General features: G+C 38.7%; 1 long non-coding RNA gene across 1 annotated transcript in view; it reads left to right on the top strand.

Moving 5' to 3' along the window:
- The first annotated feature begins 854 nt into the window (after window positions 1–854).
- Window positions 855–11,871, top strand: part of LOC142828982 (uncharacterized) — a 174,794-nt gene continuing 163,777 nt past the window's right edge. The window contains exon 1 of the long non-coding RNA XR_012903181.1: window positions 855–1,055. This is a non-coding gene — a long non-coding RNA (uncharacterized LOC142828982). The remainder of the gene's footprint in view (window positions 1,056–11,871) is intronic.

Genomic DNA, 11,871 nt, shown 5'->3' with positions numbered 1-11,871 from the left:
TGTCCCGACCAAAGATATGGACAGTTACTCTCCAAATGGTTGCAATAAAGGTGGTCTTCCTACTGGCAATTACTTCTGCCCGTAGGATCAGCGAGCTGATGGCCCTAATAGAGGAACCGCCATACACTATTTTTAATAAACATAGTATTATATTACACCCTCACCCAGATTTCATCCCTAAGGTGTGCTCTGAGTTTCATATTAATGAACCCATCATTCTTCCAGCATTTTTTCCCAAGTCTCACACCTCCATTCGAGAGGCATTACTATGTACCCCCGATGTACGTAGAGCACTAGCCTTTTACACTGAGAGGACATGCGACTTTAGGAAGTCCCAGCCTCTATTAGTGTCTCTAGCAGACCATTCTAAGGGACAACCATTCTCCTCTCATCGTATCTTGAACCTCATAGTTTCCTGAATTGAGACGTGCTATGCCGTCCTCAAACCACTTCCATCAGCACTGAAGGCTCATTCTATCAGAGCTGTATCAACATCCATGGGATTCCTACAAGGAGTCCCTCTTAGAGACATTTGCCACATGATCTTCTAATGACCACTTTTATGAAACATTACGCTATACTACATCATTTGGCCATTGACTCATCAGTGGCCTCAGCAGTACTTTCCACAGCTATTAGATCATGAGTCCGAGACCCGCTGTCCAGGTGCTCTCAAACACTTCTATGAAGTCACCTACAGTGGAGCACCCATGGGGAAATCACTCAAAGAAGAAGTTACTCACCTCATGCAGTAATAACGGTTCTTCAAGATGTGTGTCCCTGTGGGTGCTCTACTACCCGCCCTCCTCCCCACTTCAGAGTCTCTATTTGTAATTGTCTTTGTTTCAGATCCTCAGGCAGCTGAGAAGAACTGGCGGGAGCCAGCTGTGCACAAGGAAAAGGGTGTAAATGGTGTGAGATGCTGACCGCGCATGTGTGGTCTGGCTGACTACTGTTCTTCAAAACTCTGATCTGCAATGCCGGGATGAGCCCGACACCTACAGTGGAGCACCCACGGGGACACACATCTCAAAGAATCATCATTACTGAACAAGGTAAGTAACTTCTTCATTTGATTAACTTTAGTTGGCAAGTAAATTAGTAATGACAGCATGGTTTTCTTCTGTTCTATCCTTGTAGGCAGATATTTTGCCCCTTCTGTTTCCCTCTCTATTGACATTTTCTCCCCCTTAACTCCTATATTGCTTTCACCTCTTCACTGATCTTTTTCCTTTTCTCCCTACTGAGTTCTCATAACCCTGTTTTCCACTCCATTTTCTGAGGTCTCTCTCTCTTCCAAGGTGATCTCCTCCCACTGAACTGGAGATCCGCACATTGGCCCTAATTCAGGAAAGCACTTAAGCACATGTTTAAAAACGTCCCTGAATATTCAGCTCTTAAACCATTTTGCCCAGTTCACTGGTGAACAATTTATTCTTTCCTTTAGCCACCTCAGCTCATCCCTCTGAAAAAAGTGAAGATATTCTAAACTCTTTTTGATTCTTTCTTGTACATCTGTGGGAAAATTGTCAGCACTTCTCTTTGGCCTGTGAAGGGATGGGGCATTGAACTGTCTTTTTTTTTGTACCCTCCATCCACGAAATGGATAGCAGCCATCTATTATGGCATCATGCAAGTCAAGGAAACCATTAGGTGACCGTGCCTGAATCTCAGCTGATGAACTCTGTGTGTCTGCAGGATTCTCCACACAGTACTCATTTCTCCCTAGCCCAACAGCTTATGCCTTGTGATAAAACTGTTGTATGAAAAAGAGACAATTACTGAAACAATAATAGCAATTTGCATTACAAGACACAGTGCCAAGTACTCTGTATGCTTTTTACCAAAGTTTTACCAGGCTAGGGGCTGTGGCATTTGGTCTACGGTAAATGTTAGCAACTGAAAAATATAGAAACTGTTTTACTAGGGGCTCAGCTCTATTGCATATTCTGCAGTCTTTCCATATCCAGAAGTTCCAGTGGTATCACTGGTAGTTCCATGTGGAACAACACTGAATGTGAAACAGAAATCCACAGGGAAACATCAAAGGACAATTTTACCCCAAATTATTACGTTAAAAATATTTGTATAGTAAACAATCAAAAGAGAACCCAGGTATATTTTCATGAAGTTACATAAAGTTCTGTAGCTCAAATCTTAGATATTTAAACTGCCCTCCTAGGCTCCAGTTCAGCAAGATGCTTTAAGAACTTGACTAACTTCAAGTGCAGATGTAATCTTATTAATTACACACCACCGTTCCCTGCCCTACTGGATCTGTCTGAGTTACAACAGAGAGGGTCAACTGAACTAAACCTTCACCCCTTGTAGTGGTTCCACCAGATTTGGGTTGAAGAGCAGTGTGGTGAATGGGACCCTGCTGCTGCCAATACCAAGCCTGTTCCATGGATAAATTGTTGAGTCTCTAGGGCTCTTTTCTGGCATCTCTTACAGTAATTTAATGCACTATAAAATAAAAGAGAGATGGTTAAGGTAGACTAGTCAACAGAGGCAAGCCCTTTACTGCGCAAAATACACTTGTCATTTACAAGTGTTACTCACATAAGTACATTGATTTAGGCCTTTAATGTCTCATAGTGGCACATTAGCAGTGCACATGGTTAGAAACAAGCAGCGCTCTGCAATATGATCTACAAAGAGCTTTTATTATTTCTTCTATCAGCAATAGAATGGAGACCCGAAACCTGTATGGGGACTAGCTGTAGGAAATTGCCTATAGACTTTTATGTTGCAGCCTTGATGTTATGTCCAAATGTCAAACCACTACATTACCAGCTGGGGATCCCAAATTTTTGTGACCTTGACAAGTTAACAACATACTGGCTACATCATTCTTAGATCTGTAAAAGCAACTATATAATTAATGTTGAAATGGGGACACTGAGGCTCCTGATTTCAGTATGTTGTTCTGAGACTCATGTACTCAGACCAAAGCCAAAAATGTTAGGTAAGATATGTGTACCTCATATCACCTATCATAGCACATGTTCTATTTATACTTGCTCATTTAACTACATCTATAAAAGAGCACTGTAGTCATTTTTCATTTAAAATACCCTCTTTCTGCCTTGCATCCCATACACTGGTTGCTGTGATTACATCTACTATACAAAAAAAGAATAAGCAAAGAAGAGTAAAGGAGTTGAAATTTAGTATCGGAAATAGTCTTTCATAACAAGATAAATACAGCATATTTTTCAGTCATTTAATGCTGTCATATGTCAGAAAAAATAAATCATAGTCTGCATTGCTTGCTACTGCATTTCCCTGCCTAAAACTTGTTGAGTACTCAACTTGAGAACTTGTTTTTCTCCTTCAAAACATTCATTAAAGCACAAATGACTTTCCCTCTTTTTGATGTTGCCAAAGGAATTCTAACACCATGCAATTAAATCTCTTTTTTAAAGTACTTTTCTCAACAAACACAGGCTTCCACGTCTAAGACTGCATAATAGATGTTATTAACTACACATATAAATAGAAAATGTGTTTTGTAGAACATTATATTTGCTGAATGAGTTTGCCTCTTTCTAAAGTAATCTCCCTAGTAATGAGTCATGAGTTTCTTTTCTGTTATTTAAAAATAATGTAATTATAGGCTATTCTGGAATAATTTGACATATCTGAGGTTCATATCTGAACCTATTAATTAAATGGAACATATGTATTTATAATGTGCTCTATGCCTCTATTATTCAAGATAATCCCTTTAATCCTATTTAAATAGGAACATAGAAGAAGTTAATCCCAATAATATCTCTATAAACAAATATTTAAATAAAGCTGTTTCAATCTTTGTTTTTCATAGCATCTGTCCTAAAAATGTTGTTAGAATTATTTTCCTGCTATTGATAATAAATAATGAGGACCAGAATGGTAGCAACATTATTGCATATGTAGGTAGTGGCTTATTAACAAAAATGGAGAAGGAAAAGTATTTGCTAATATTATGTAATAAAATGTTTGCCTCAAAATTGAATGTGACATTTTGATATTTTAGGGTCACTTATGTTTATGGTGTTAAGGCCCATACTTCTTTAATATAGCCTTGCAATATTGTAAACTAGATAGAAAGAAGCAGTGAATATCTGCCATGTAGTGGAGACTGCATTCAAGTGCCAAACTATAGCTCAGATGATTCTGGTCCCTGGTGTTGTCTGTAATTTGACCTAGCATTTGGAAACTTACAATAACATAGGGAGGCCATGTTGAATGTGCAGTTTTAGTTTTGCATCACTGCACCATGATCTGCACATATGGCAGGTCACCAGAAACTGGAAAAGAAGCAATTGTTTTTTCCCTGCTGTGAGTAATGGATTTGAACATGCCTCACATTGTTTTCATGCTGAGTTTTCACTTCTTCCCCCCAAAACACAAGTGTAAGCTGATCTTATAAAATTCCTTTAGGCACATGAAACCCCACACAGTGTCTCCACAGACCAACAGGTCGATTTAGACACTTTTTTTTCCCAAGGACATGGATATCTGTAGTAGTCCTTCTGCTAAGATGAAGCTTTTTTTTTGTGAAGGCAAAGATGTGATACATTACACCTGAGATATTTGAAAGATATTGAATATTATGATTTTGCTAGGCATAACTGTCACCCCATTGCAGACACAGAGGCTGTTCTTTAGACTGAATTGAAGTTTGAGTTTATTAATAGAAAAGTTTATGAATAATCAGGTTTCCCTACAAGCAGCATTTCCTAAGTATCACAATCACATAACTGTACCGCTAAAAAGGCCATATGTAGATATAGAAAACATACAACTAATACCCTAGCATATAAGTTCAGAATTGTCACCAGAACTGGCTGATAAACATAATGGAGTTCTGAAGAAACTTAAAAATAAAGAGATTAAACTGCTAATTTTCAATTTCTCATTTAAAGCAACCAGTAAGCCAGATGACTGTAGTAAGAATCATTGAGATGTTCACGAAAAATAGCATGGTGGTGCTAGCCAACCTATGACAGTTACCCATTGTGATGTTATTGGATTTTAATATGAACATTTTTTTATATGGAGATATACCATCTCATAGAGCTAGAAGGGACCTTGAGAGATCATCGAGTCCAGTCTCCTGCCCTCACAGCAGGACCAAGTACCATTCCTGACAGATTTACCCCAGTTCCTTAAATGGCCCCCTCAAGGATTGAACTCACAAACCACTGATCTATCCCTCTCTTCGAGCTATCCCTACTGTGGTATGTTTACCCCAAATTCTCTGCAAAGTGGGCCCAGGGGATATCATATGCCTGTATGATTTTTGTATGTGATGTTGTGAGTATTGATGCTGTACTTGTGTTTTAAATGTCTCCTTCTGAGAGACTGCAACAGGCACTGCTTACCTATTGTGTAGGGTGGCTACTCAGTGAATATCAGTACTCCTCTGACAATGGCCCATCTGAAGAAATCTGCTGCAAACCTGCAGTCAGGCAGGTAAGCCATGGCTGTTTGCCTAAAACGGATACGGACCGGTGACTTGCTCATGTAACAAACTCCATTTTGGGAGATGTCTTCTTCAGTAAAAACAGTGAAATTCCCTTCACGTGGGCAAGATTATGAAAGGGGCCCTAGGGGTTCCTTCATTTGTTTTCACCCCTGCTCTTCACTTCAGAAGCAACATTGCTATGAACAGAGGTCTGGGAAGGTTTGTTGGCATAGCCTAACAAAGTATGTACTCCAGAGACTTTTAAGATAGCGGTTTATTCCATCCCTGCTAAGAGCCTGCTTCAGAAAATTTGTGATTGGTGTATGTAATGTGATTTCTTCAACAATTCTACTCTCAATCTTTTCTTTCTTTTTATTAATAAACTTTTAGATTCTAAAGGACTGGCACAGCGTGCTCTTTTGGATAAGATCTAAGGTATAAATTGACCTGGGAATGTGCCTGGTCCTTTGAGATCAGTAGAACCTGTTTGGAGTTGGTGAGACTGGTTTTCATAACCTCTCATCTGTGTAAGGAGTGGTGCTGGTTGGGGCACATGTAAACCTGGAGTGTCAATGGGGATTGCTTGTATGTGACTTCTTGCTGGCCAGAGTGGTAGCTGAAGTGTTCTTTGGACTGGTTTGGTGCCAGTCCAAAGAATTGGCTTGGATAGTCGTGGGCTGTAACTATCTCTGCTTCTAAGCAATTCACCCTGATTTGACCCTCCCAGCAGTGCCACCCCAGGTCCCATTCTATTACATGTGTCTAAGGTATTAGGTATGTACTAAGGTAGTTAGCCCCTTGCACAGCTTCAGCTATATTCTATTTTTTTATATAGCAACTCAATCAGAGCTAATGTGGGTTTATCTCTAGAGCTGGAATTTACACCCTTAGATGAACACGCTATAGTAGGGACAAATCAGCATTGCTCTATGAAGGAAAATTTTACCTCTCCAATGTATTAGCATTATTAAGGAGTGTTAAACATATTGCATAAAAGGAATGAGGGGAGATTTAATTTAACTGGATTTTTAAAATGCCTTTGTCAGAGGCCTTAAAAGAGACTAATTAGGAAATTAAGTAATTTTTGGAAGGCTAGGGGTCTTCCATAGATTAAAAACTGGCTAAGGGACAGAAATCAAAGCAAAGGAATAAATGGTCATGCCAAAAATTTAACCATTGGGAGGTCTTAAGCATGCAAAAAAATTAACCGTTGGGGTGTCTTAAGGATCCATGTTAGAACTGATGGTGTTTAATAAATTGATTAATGAGCTGGAAAAGGGAGTGGCAGTGATATTATACATTCTGAATATGACAGTTATTAGGTGAGTCAAGACTAAAGGAGATTGTGAGGAAAATGAGAGAGACTTAATAAATCTGAAGTGGGTAATATGATGGCAGGTGATAGCATTGACAAATGCAGATTAACACACACTGCAAGGAATTGTTTGAATCAGATGCAAACTTTGTAAGATTCTAAATTTATAGATTCTGAATCCACTGGGAGAAAAACTGGGCATCATTGTGAGTTGCTGAAACTGTTTGGTATTCATTGATGCTCCAAAAAGCTAACATGTTAAGATCTAATAAAAGAAAGCAGGATAGGAAATAAGAGTGATAATATTATACCATTACATACATTGATGGTTCACCTTCATCTTGAATTCTATGTTGTGTTCTGGTCACCATATCTCAAAATAGGTATGGGAGAAAGAGGAGAGGTTCCAAAACAGGAGACAAAAATTATTAGAATCATAGAAAGATTCCAAATGAAGAAAGAATGTAAAGATTAGGATTGAAGATGAATAGAAGGGACATAATACAGTTATACAAAAATTGAATAGCATAGATAAAATTAATTTGGGCAATTAATTTTGGCTAATGAGTGAGAGGCAAACATGGCATGCAAGCACTTTCCCCTCGCTCTCTTAGTGTCCGGGGAACGAGATCAAAAGTAAGCCGTGTCCTGGCATGCACGGCTGTGGGGGACAGTAGAAAAGGAAGAGAAAAGTAAGGATCAGGCTCACTGCGGTGGGCCCAATCCTTACTTTTTACATTTTTGTGGACCCCTTCAGTGCCCTCATGGACCCCGGGGGTCCATGGATCACAAGTTGAAAACCACTACTTTAGGCAAATCAGTAGCACTTTGTGTTTAAACCAGGCCTTTTAGGAAAATTGAATAATTCAAGGAGGCTACCTACAGCTGAAGGAAATCCCTCTCCACAATGCAGTTTTTTTTCTAAAGAATGTGACTATATAACATTTCCCCCCTTGTCTCCATCCTCTTTTGCTCCTGTTGCAAATAGAAGACTGCATTTTCATGGGGTTTTATGGAGAAATGTTACCTAAATGAATGCCATGGGACACCTGTTAAAAAAATAATTTGCAGAGGAGTAAACCAATTAAAATAATACATTTCCTCTTCATATAGCTGATAAGCCCTATGAAATGAATATTTGTTTTGAAACTTCCTGTGCATTACAAAGTACAATTAAAGTGTTGCAGGATAAGGGAAATGGCCTAAAAACATTTTTTGTGTGTTTGGCAAAATATCTCATATTTGACTATTGAGTACATTGGGGCTGTTGATAACAGACATTAATTATGGAATGAAATGGTTTTAATGAATTAATCTCCTATCTTCCTGAGATGGCCTTTAACAGGTTTCCAGACTTTAGCTGCTGAGGTGTTTCAGGATCATATAGAAGAGATTTTAACAAATCATGTGGGTATTCATGTAGCTTTACTTCAGAAGTAACTATAAATGTAATAGATAGTGTCACTAAATTCACACTGTTTTTAGTCAGATGAATATTTGTACATTGAAAGCGACAAGGGTTGGGGACAGCCTGTGGAATTTAGAAACTCCTCAGTTACTGCAAGCTGGGGGAGATACCCTGTGCAGGACAGTGGCTGTCAACCCTTCTCAACTTCTGTATCCCTCTCAGTGGTCAGATTTGTCTTGCATAATCCAAGTTTCACCTCACTTCAAAGAAGATTTGCTTACAATCACACATTATCTCCACATTAGTGCACATAAAATTCATTCCGCACATGGTCATAAAAAATGAGAGGTAACATTGCTCTGCATACCCCAAAGGTACATTCATCCCATCTGAGAACTATTGTAATCAGAAGATCTGTGGAGCTTAGGAATTCTGCACCACTGTGGCTGGGCAGGGACAGCAGCTTCTGCAGCCCTGTAGTATGCTTCAGCTGCGTGAAAATAATATTTTTCAGTTCTGAGTTATTTGAATCAATAGTAGTCTTGCTATTGACTTAACTGGGCTTTGGATCAGACCCTAAATTCTCAGCAGTTAGCAGAGCATGCAAGAGAAGTAGCACAAGTATAATCACAGCATATCAGTGAAGATGTATTCAAAAAGATTATGTGGATAGAGGGGCAGGTTTATGTCACTTTTATACAGGTTTGTTTACAAGCTTAGAATCGGTTCTGACTGAGTTATAGCATGCTAATACCTATTCACAGCTACACTGTTTTTTAAAATTACTTATTTTACTTTCTGTTTTCACATTTTGATTCACTCTGCTGACACTCAGTTATTACTGAGTTATTGCCTGCCTTGTCGATGAACAAAAGTACCCAGCATCAATGCATTAAGGATAGCGAGGTAATTATCCTCCTCACATACAAGTCCCAACTGGGTGTCACAGTGTGGAAGTTATTATTAAAAAAAAAGAAAAGAAAGAAAAAGAGCACATTTATTAAATACCACCAGAAGACAATAGAACAAGGAAGAAAAATGGTCACCAATAAATTTTGTTCTTGGAAACACACACTATATTTTTCACCATTTGCCATGTTTATTGAAAAATCAATGGTAGATGTCCCATAGTGTGACTGTTGTGCGACAAACTCTTATTATAGGCTAACATTCTATTACACCAAATCATTTGTGTAACACGTTTTGCTGGAGTGGCAAATACTAATAGAATTTCAGACTGAAAAGCAAAAGAACGGTGCCAGAAAAGGGATAGGAACATCTATGACAATGTAGTTCAATAAGAAGCTGAATAAAAACATGTTGAGGCATAATTTGTGGTAGAAAACAAACTAGTTTGTGGCAATATGCTAAGGTACAAATCTTCTATTCACAAACTAGATACAATTTTCTCATCTAAGTTCACACATATGTACACACACCACAAGCACATAACATATACAATAGTTAAGTATAAATATCTCTGTAATGGGGAAGTTGTTCCAAATGCAACTTTAACTCATGAAAACCTGTGAAAATATATTAGTGATTTCTTCCGTACTAGGCTTGCATTGTGTTTTGCGGTACATTTTTGAGCTAATGTATGGCGGAAGTGTCATCGGGTGCACTCTGGATAATTAATGCATATTTTTAGTCTGAATTGTAATTAAATAATATGATTTTCTCTACTAGAACAACTGTTACAACATTAATGGGGACTAGCATTCAGAAATGGAGTAGCTCACTTTGTAAACAGTGAATAATAGTCATCAATAGGTTCCACCTGAGCTATTGAACTGCTTTAATATTCAGCATTTAGCTGTGTTTCTCACTAACACTGGGCTTTCAAACTGGTATCCTCCTGACAATTTCAAAGTGGTTTTGACTGCGTTCAGCTCCTTTCACTGTGGGGGGTTAATCTCATAAAGATTTCAGCCACATGAGCACTAGTGTCAGGGGTATAATGATCACTTTGAAGTTTGTTTGCTTTCCAGTGCATTTAAACAGTTTAAATGTTCCAGAAATAGGATTAGATGCCCCAGTGAATTCATTTCATTTACCCCCAGCAGTTGTTTTCCAATACTATATGGTGTTTACATGGTATCAATTTAGAGGCATGCTGATTTTGAAGATGCATCCCCTCCCCTATCATTTTTTTACCTCTCCATAGGTCCTACTTGGCAGTTATTATGTAGGGTGTACAGCTCCAAAAGGGAATGTTAGGATATGTATCTTCTAATTTCAATGATTTTTCTAAGGTTTCTTGTGTAATATTTGTTGTAAACACTTTAAATGCAATTAAAAATTAGAGGGGAAAATGTGTGAGACGCAAAATAAAAGTATATAACTATGTTAAATTTAAGGAGGGTTAAATGTTCAAAATAGATTCCAAAGTCCAACTGACTCCTGGCATAAGCAGTATAGCTCCACTAACACCAATGGAATTGTGCTCATTGACCCCAGTGGAGAATTTGTCCTGCAGGCTGTTTTTTGAAGTTAGACATTGCAAAGTGAGGAAAAAAAGTTATTTTAATTTTAGATTTGAGAGGCCCTGAACATTAGATCACATGGACTTCTCTTGGTTTTTTTATTCTTCTCTAACTAAAGGAGGTCTGGCACATGAAGAATAAGTGCTTTGACATGATATTTCATATGAGTGAGGGTATGTCTACACTACCCTCCTAGTTCGAACTAGGAGGGTAATGTAGGTATACCGCACTTGCAAATGAAGCCCGGGATTTGAATTTCCCGGGCTTCATTTGCATAAGTGGGGAGCCGCCATTTTTAAAACCCCGCTGGTTCGAACCCCGTGCAGCGCGGCTACATGGGGCACGAACTAGGTAGTTCGAACTAGGCTTCCTAGTTCGAACTACCGTTACTCCTCGTGAAATGCCCTAGAAAATTGATGCAAGGTACATCGACTCGACTTCAGCTATGGAGTTGTGTACCTTGCATTGATTTTCTCCACCAGTGTAGACCTGGCCCTAGTTGATAAAGGGGCAAGAAACATGAAGCATAAGCAAAAGACCCTCAGCACTTGTGCCTATATAATCCATATATAGGACTATGTAGCACTTTAAAGACTAACAAGATGGTTTATTAAATTTCAAATTAATAAACCATCTTGTTAGTCTTTAAAGTGCTACATAGTCCTGTATTTTGCTTCAGCTACACCAGACTAACACGGCTACATTTCTATTACTATATAATCCATGTGTGCTTAGTGTGCTGCTTTGCCCCGGTGTTGTGGCCTCTGACCATCTAGAAATTGATGAGTCAAACACACTTGACTAAGAGTGATGTGATTTTTATCTCATGTAGTGGAGACTCATCTGCCAAAGACTAGATTCAGTGTTCCCTCTAATTATTTCCATGACGATTTTTTCCATTCATGTATGCAATAATTTTGTTGTGTGCACCGAGGCATGTGCAAATGTGCACCATCAATAGAAACAAAAAACCCCACCCCTATCTGTAGGTGCTCTACTAAACCGTGGTGCAACATTTGAATCTCTCCTGCATAGTTTCACATGTGCACAGTTTACAGGGAACGTTTACTAGGTTACCTTTGAGTTAGTCTTGAAGGACATATAGGCTGTGTCTACACTGCACCCCTTTTCCGGAAAAGGGATTCAGATTAGACACTTCGGAATAGCAAAATCCACGGGGGAATTAAATATCCCCCGCAGCATTTGC

Source organism: Pelodiscus sinensis, chromosome 4, assembly GCF_049634645.1.
Source record: "Pelodiscus sinensis isolate JC-2024 chromosome 4, ASM4963464v1, whole genome shotgun sequence".
In the NCBI taxonomy this organism is placed as follows: domain Eukaryota; kingdom Metazoa; phylum Chordata; order Testudines; family Trionychidae; genus Pelodiscus; species Pelodiscus sinensis.
This window is presented reverse-complemented; position numbering and strand designations above follow the sequence as displayed.